An 8,610-nucleotide genomic window follows, 5' to 3' on the forward strand; every position below is an offset into this window, starting at 1 on the left:
CATTTGCTCAATACATATAATTTTTACTTTTTAAAGCAACAAAATGATGCAGGAATTCATAGGAAAAATAAAAACCCTACCTTCAATCAGATTCCTATGAATTGATGGCAGTAAAAAAAACATAAAACATATACCGAAAGTTGCACCGATTTATTTCTTTCTGATTTTGAAAACCCACAGATTGTATGCTGTTCTTAAGAGTTAAGACCGAGCAAAGTATTCCATTCACAGTTTAAAAAGAGGCTAGTAAAGCTTGACAAGACCATTCACATGACCAACAAACCTTTCATAGGGATGAATGATATATTCGCCTAAGCAATTAGACGCCTTGTTCTTCATGTCAATACAATAGTAGCTGTTCCTCTTTCTAAGCACCACTACATCACCCACAAACACGATATGTAGTTGATTGTGACCATCACAATACCTACCTGAATAGTTGCAAGGACAAGTAGTTGATTCAACAGGCAGTGTGCTATCTAGCTTTATTTCAGGTAGAATTCTTGTCCAGGTCTTGACGGCTGCCCTCCTATGGGTGTGGGATTGAGGATTAGTTAGCATAAACTCAATTAATTTCTGGTTGCGTATGCAAGCTGCACAAAGCTTCCCATTTATCATGCCTAACTTCTCCAAATTGGAAGAGAAAAGCCTACACAACTCTGAATTGAGATCGAATGAAGTAACTCCTCGTGTTGACGGCCAATAAACAATGCCATTCACATGAGCACCTGTTTTTGGCAAGAGTTTCTCATTGTCATCAAACCTAATCTCACCAGATGTTCTCCATGATCCTCTGTCAGAGGAATATACCTCAAACTTGTATCCACCTAGTTCAGATGGAAAGGGGCACACTAGCTTATAATCGGCAGTGAAGTTCATAATCGGTGGCTCGAATACGAGCACTAAAGCAGGGTCTGGCCCATGATCATCGTCTGGTTTTGGAAGTTCCTTCCATTGCTTGTTAGCAGGATTGCAGATGTAGTAAGGGCGGTAAGCAGTACGTCCCTGGCAACAAAGTAGCCCATTGTAGGAGGTCCTAACATCAACGGGTTCAGGCAGAAATGTTAAGGATGGGTCTGGAACACCATAAGCCCTGGGGTCAAGAGACATGAATGCTGGCATCCCTGTTAGTGATTGAAAAAAGAAGCCAGATATATTACGGAATGAATTCGATTGATTGTGAGCAAAGAAAGCGGTTGATATTCAAAACCTCCATCCCCGACAAACTCCCGCGCAACGAAAAAGCGATTTAGCCGGAAGGTAAGGAAGAGCATTCTCCCTTATAATACCTTTTAGATCCATGTAAATCCTGCTCTTCTTGTTCCCATACAAGTTTGGTGCCTTGTTTCCTCTGTCCATTTTTTAACTCAAAATTTCCCCTGCACCGCACTCAAACCTCAACAATTTATCAGATTATTTACCCATATGAAAGGCTAAAATTTATTATTCACGGTTTCAAGGACGAGTCAAGGTTGGTTCACTAACAAAATTCACTCAACATTTTCTAGAAAACCCTTAATGCTATTCTTCCATATCAGTACAATGTGATAATAAAATTTTCAGTTTCCACAAGATTCTTCCAACTTAAAAACATCATATATGTTAGGATCGTCCCGAACAAGCAACGAACAAGTAAAAATAGTAGAAGAAATTGAGAAGATGAACACACAAATTTAACATGGAAAAACCCCTCAAAAGAGGATAAAAAACCACGGGCAAAGATAATTTTACTATAATGGCAAAAGAATGAAGAGTACAAAAGATGGAGATAAAAACTAAACCCCGAAAACCCGAAAAACAAAGAACCCTCAAACGTAAACACAAATTCTCTGAATGTGTTATGAGTTCTAATCTAATGGGTGTCTCTAAATTCTAAGATTGTAAAGGAGCCTATTTATAAGCTAAATTAGTAAGTCAAATAAACTATACTAATAAATGCTAAATATATTATACTAATAAATACTAAATCTTCTAGAAAGAAAATATATTTTTGTTTAACTTAACTTGCAAGCAATCTCTTAGAATTTGGGTCACATAATTCTAACAATCTCCACCTTGACACGAATTCTTTCAATGCCATCTTTGCCAAAACCCGCCACGGGCCTATCTTGAACTATGCAGGGAATTAACTGAGTCGAATCTATGCTTAGAAGCTGGAAGATTTCTAGCCTTCGACTTGTGCACTGCCAAATCAAAACTAATCTGAGTCTGATTTTCACGAATACAGTGCCCTAGCTTTTCAAAACCTGCATCCAAAAGAGAACCTCTCTTCAACGAAACAGTCATACCTTTTTCCCTCCTATGACCAAGTTGCCTCCGATTCAAATGAGTTGACTTTGACTCCGTAACGGACGAGGGACGTCCGATTTCACCGGTCATTGTAGAACCTTCCAGAATATAAAGACTGCCGGTTCTTTTACCTTTTAACAAAACGAGAGCTCCACGAGATACTTTAATGTCGCTTGACTCGATGTTGATTCTGCATCCTTTCAAGTCTAAAATACTCAAGGAGATGAGATTCTTTCGTAAATCAGGTACATACCTGACATCTGAGAGTGTCCTAATCGTCCCATCGTGTATCCTAATTTTAACAGTACCAATACCGATTATTTTACTATATGAATCGTTTCCCATGTGCACAACTCCACCTTCAACTGAACTGTATGTGGAGAACCATTCTCTATTAGGACACATATGGAAAGAACATCCTGAATCTAGGATCCACTCAGACGTAAGCTTGGAATTATCGCTCGTTGACACTAACAAGAAATCATCATCGCCTTCATCGACCAAATTAGCACCAGCTACATCTTCCTCGTTACTCTCAGCAGCTTTTTTATTTCGCAGTTTATAACAATCTGCTTTGACGTGACCTAACTTTTTACAATAGCGACACCTTTTGTCTCGTTTCTTTGATGCTACCAAAACGGAAGCTTGCCTATCTGCTTTGCTATTCAAACCAAACTCATTGTCGAGTTTGTCTCTGCTCAACAAATGACCCTTCACATCTTCGAACAAGAGTTTGTCTCTGCCATAAATCAGGGTTTCCCTGAAAGACTTGTATGAAGAGGGTAAAGAGCATAATAACAGCATAGCTTGATCTTCATCGTCAATATGAACCTCAACGTTCTTTAAATCATTTAAAAGAGTGATGAATTGACTGATGTGATCTTTAAGAAGCTCACCTTCGTTCATGCGAAACGTAAATAGACGTTGTTTCAACACTAAACGGTTAGCCAGAGACTTAGTCGCATAAAGAGTTTCTAACCTTTTCCACAAGGCGAATGAGGTCTTCTCCATCAATACCTCCTGCAATACTGTATTCGCGAGGCACAACTGGATTGCAGACAAGGCCTTTTCATCAAGCTCTTCCCATTCTGTTTGATTTAGATTCTCAGGCTTTTTCCCTGTAACAACCTTTTTCAAGCCATTTTGAACTAGAATTGCCATCATCCGAACTTGCCACATATTGAAATTTGTCTCACCATCGAACTTCTCAATTTCAAACCTTGTTGCTGCCATCTCTGAACGGGCTGATCTATGAAAGTTAAACTAGCTCTGATACCACTTGTTAGGATCGTCCTGAATAAGCAACGAACAAGTAAAAATAGTAGAAGAAATTGAGAAGATGAACACACAAATTTAACGTGGAAAAACCCCTCAAAAGAGGATAAAAAACCACGGGCAAAGATAATTTTACTATAATGGCAAAAGAATGAAGAGTACAAAAGATGGAGATAAAAACTAAACCCCGAAAATCCGAAAAACAAAGAACCCTCAAACGTAAACACAAAATTCTCTGAATGTGTTATGAGTTCTAATCTAATGGGTGTCTCTAAATTCTAAGATTGTAAAGGAGCCTATTTATAAGCTAAATTAGTAAGTCAAATAAACTATACTAATAAATGCTAAATATATTATACTAATAAATACTAAATCTTCTAGAAAGAAAATATATTTTTGTTTAACTTGACTTGCAAGCAATCTCTTAGAATTTGGGTCACATAATTCTAACAATATACGTTTGTATGTGTGTGCATTCTTTTTTTCTTTCTTTTAGTATTTAGAAGTGTAAAATTTAATAGCTGAAATCCTTACATTAAATGGCAAGAAAGTCTGAATGAACCAAACAAACTATTAATCATATCAACCTAATCAAAAGCTAAAAACTAATAATTAAACAAAACAATCAGATCCTAGTTGTGAGAAAAAGAAGAAACCAAGACAGGAAAAGCAAGATTAATCCTAAATCATTGACATTTTACAAATTAAGGAGAAAGTCAAAGATTCGGCAGCCATTAAAAGAGAAACTGAGTGAGAAGCGATACCTTGACGTATATTTATTGATGGGGACTTTGGAGAGAAAGGCTTTGATTTTGTTTTGACCATTTGGGATCTTCTTTTTCGTTTTCTGAAGTAATATATTGCGTGGACTAGAGCTGCAGTTTGACTCTTTAACTAAAAGATTATGGTTGTGGCCGGAATTATTGTTATTGTTTTTACTGTTTGATAATCAATAATTTTTGGCCAAATGAGGGAAATAGTAAAGGGACACATTTTTGTCGGTTAAAATATCATGTACCTTTTACAATTTTGGAATTTAATCTTTTTATTTCTATTTTTAAGATTTTATTTTTTTACATTTTAGATTCATATTTAATTGTCAAAATTTTTAAATTTGTGACATTTTAAATAATAAAAAAATTTACTTAATAACAATGTAATGTAACTAAAAAATAACATTATAATTAATTTAAAGTTAAAAAATATAATTTTAACAATACTAACAGTGCACATAGACTTGGGTATAATTTAACCCTTTTTTTTGTAAGAAGGTTCGTTCTTATTTATTTATTTATTAATTTATTACAATCTCTTTTGCACTATTCTATTTTATTGTAAATCTAAACCTTGGAGTTATGGCTTAATTTTATCATGGTAGCTATCAGATTCGTTGTTTATTTAAGACTTAATTCACGATTTGTTTTTAAAGAATATTTGTTTTTTTTATTTTGGTATTTAAATTTTTTTGGTCTAAATTGACATCTAAGTACACTCACTTTCTTATTTGGTACCTAAAATATGCATTTGTTATATTTTATTGTCTATTTTTTGACAAATGTTAAAAAAAAATCTTATAATCTATCACAAAGTGCCATGTAGCACCCCTTATCCGATCCGGTCGCCGAACCCGAGTAAAACAATGCTATGACAAAACTCAACAATTGATAAATACTTTATTAAACAAAAACTCATATGTTTATAACTTATATCACATGTAAACAAATATATTTAAATTTGAACTCTATGAGGATCTAATTGTGAAATCCAAACATACAATAGGATTGAATTGCAAAATCATTAAGTTTTAAAATCAATATTGAAAATCCATAGTTGGTATCGATACTAAATTAATACTTTGTTGAAAATCGATCCCAAAATTCAATTTTGTTTTCCTTGCAAAATAAGGGTATCAATAATTATAGTAGGGTATCGATATAAATAAAAATAGTTACTATTTTGGCATTATGTTTATTTTAAAACTGTTTATTTGGTTAAATATCGCTATAAAATGCCAAAGTATTGATACTTAACTCAAAAATGGTAAAATCCCATCTTTACAAGTTCATTTCATGCCAAATTTCACCTACCAACAAAAGACAATAATATCACCTATTCAAACACTTAAATGACTAACCAATGTGCTCTCATTGACACCACAATTTAAATAACAAAATATATCTACAAATCACACCAAATAAGTTACTTTCAACTTTATAAATTTCATACTTACTTCATGCCAAACTACCATTTGTTCTTTCTCATAATCAACCATTCATAAACATAAGCTCAGGACCAAAACATACTTCACATTTCAATAACATAAAACACACCTAAACAAAAAAAATTATCATGAAACACAACTTTCAACATATATAAACATTTACTTAGTTACATTTTCAACTAAAACATTAATCTTAACAAATTCAAACCCTATATACATGCCAAAAATCAAAGTGACTCAAAAACAAAAGCTATCGAAAAGAGTTTAGGCAGTGTTAGCATTGAAGTTGTTCAGTCTGACCAGTTCTGCAAAACGTTAACTACAGAAAACAAAACAAAATTGAAACAATTAAACTTATGAAACTTAGTAAGCCCATAAATAAAATTCAATTCAACTTGCCTAAATTTATAATTGATAACTAAATGAACTTAAATATTTAAAACCTTGACAACCATTTCCAAAAACACATATCATTAGTACTCAAAACATTCAATTGTATAATTCAATATACACATTTGCTCAAATCAAGGCAATTCATGCTTTCATTCATATACATATATACACAAACATTTCATTAAATAAAAATCCAACTTAAACATAAAATTTCATGATCCGTTGAACTATCGCAACTTGACTAGGATATTTGGGTTTCCCCAAAACACACCAGAGAGCATTGAAATGCTAATAGAGGCACCATAGTTCAAATACAGAGGCATCGAAGTGCAAACAGAGGAACTGAAGTGCAATCCCTTACAAGCGCGTGTACTAACCCTGCATGCCAATCATGTCTTAACCATTTACTATGTTCAACCAGGCATTATACTTAAATTCATAATATCAGTAAATCAACCATTCAGAGGCACTTCTTATTTCTATACACATACTATAAATCTATTACATTCATTTCAATATTGTCCAACCACAAGATTTACCACTACCAAATATCCATTTTTCCATTTATACTTAATTGCAACATTTAATAAAAACACACATATACATATTATTACACTATGAACTTACCTAGATTATGCTTTCACTGGACTCATAAGGATTAATTCGTAACTCTCTTTTCCCTGATTAATCTCCGTACAATTCAATTCTTGATCTATATAATGATTAAATTCAATATATCAATTTCAAATATACCATCAAACTTAATTATATGCATATACTCTTAGATTTTCATATTTACAAATTTTCCTAAAATTTTACATTTCTTTCAATTTAGTCCATAAACTCGAAACTCCAAATTTATCAAAATTTCTCAAATACTCATACTAGCTGAATTTCTTCTTATTTTAGTACAGTACAAAATTATTCAAAATTCACAAGAATTCCATGTAAATTTTAATATTTTATCAAATTAGTCCTTTAATTAAAAACTAACTAAAATCACTTTACGAAATAGTCCTAAACATCAACCAAGAGTACAATTTCATCACTTAACTTCAAAAATATCTAGAATTCATCAATGGTAAATTTCAAAATCTTTAATAGTTTCAAAAATAAAGATACGAGTTAATTGAACATAGTTGCAATGATCTCAATAATATAAAAAATTGTATAAAAATTACTTATATGCATGCATCCATTACTCGGCGGAACCTCAAGCACAAAAGTGCTGTTCTTCACTTACAAATTTTGGCAGCCAAGGCTTTTTGGAAGATGATGATACTATTATTTTTATTTTGTTAAAGTTTTAATTACTAAAATACAATTTTACCCTTTAATAAAACATTCAATTAAACCAAAACATAAACCGTCCATTAGTTTATAACATGGAATAATTGTCATATAAGTCCTCCCACATTTAATAATTAAGTCATCTAATCATTATAATTCAATAGTGACTAAATTTTAAATTTTTTACAATTTAGCCCTTTTTAATTAATTAACTATCTAAATAATAAAATTTCTGAACCGAACTTTCACATACCAAAATAATAACTCCGTAAATATTTAATAAAAATATTTACGAACTCAATTTACAGAAACGAGATCCTGATACCTCATTTTTCGAAACCACTTGATTTTCGAGATAATTATTTATCTTTAACTATTTATTCGATTAGCTAAAATTCGTCCACTCAAAATCCAATATAAAATTATAATTGACTCATATAATTTAAATATTAATTATTACGAACTTACTCATTGGATTTGTGGTCCCGAAACCACTATTTCCAGCACCACTAAAATCAGGCTGTTACACGCCACATGGTGTAAAAAAATAAATATATTCTTTTATTAAATGTACATACACATTAAATAAATATATAAAATAAAAATAAAAATATAAAAAATTCATGAAAAATATATATAATATAAAATAACATAAATTTTAAAATAAAATTTTAAAAAATATGAAAATGGAAAAGAAATTATTTGAAATAAATAATATTATTACAAAAAATGTAAAAGAAATTGTAAAAATTATAAATACAATTGTAAAAAAATATTAAAAAGTTTAAAAATTATTTTTTTTATCAAATTATAAAATATATAATTCTAAAATTCTAAAAAGGTATTTAAATTTCATTTTTTTTGCATTTACCTGAAATTTAAATACTTTTTTTAATTTTTATATATTATTTTGACTTTTTAAAATTTAACTATATATTTTATAATTTTAAAAAAAGATTAAAAATGTTTTTATAAAATTATATATATGGTTTTTTTACATTTTTAATCAATATAATATATATAATATTTAAAAAATAAAAAGGACATGTGGTACTTTTTAATAGAGCCACGTGGTCGGTCAATGTTGGTCAACTACTATCAATGGTCCGTCAAAGTCAAAAGTATTATTTAATATTTAAATA

At 31.0% G+C, this 8,610-nt stretch overlaps 1 pseudogene; it reads right to left on the minus strand.

Moving 5' to 3' along the window:
- Positions 1–243: 243 nt before the first annotated feature.
- On the minus strand, positions 244–1,372 carry LOC107920509 (uncharacterized; annotated as a pseudogene).
- Between the last annotated feature and the right edge of the window lie 7,238 nt (positions 1,373–8,610).

This window comes from Gossypium hirsutum, chromosome A12 (assembly GCF_007990345.1).
Source record: "Gossypium hirsutum isolate 1008001.06 chromosome A12, Gossypium_hirsutum_v2.1, whole genome shotgun sequence".
Lineage (NCBI taxonomy): Eukaryota > Viridiplantae > Streptophyta > Magnoliopsida > Malvales > Malvaceae > Gossypium > Gossypium hirsutum.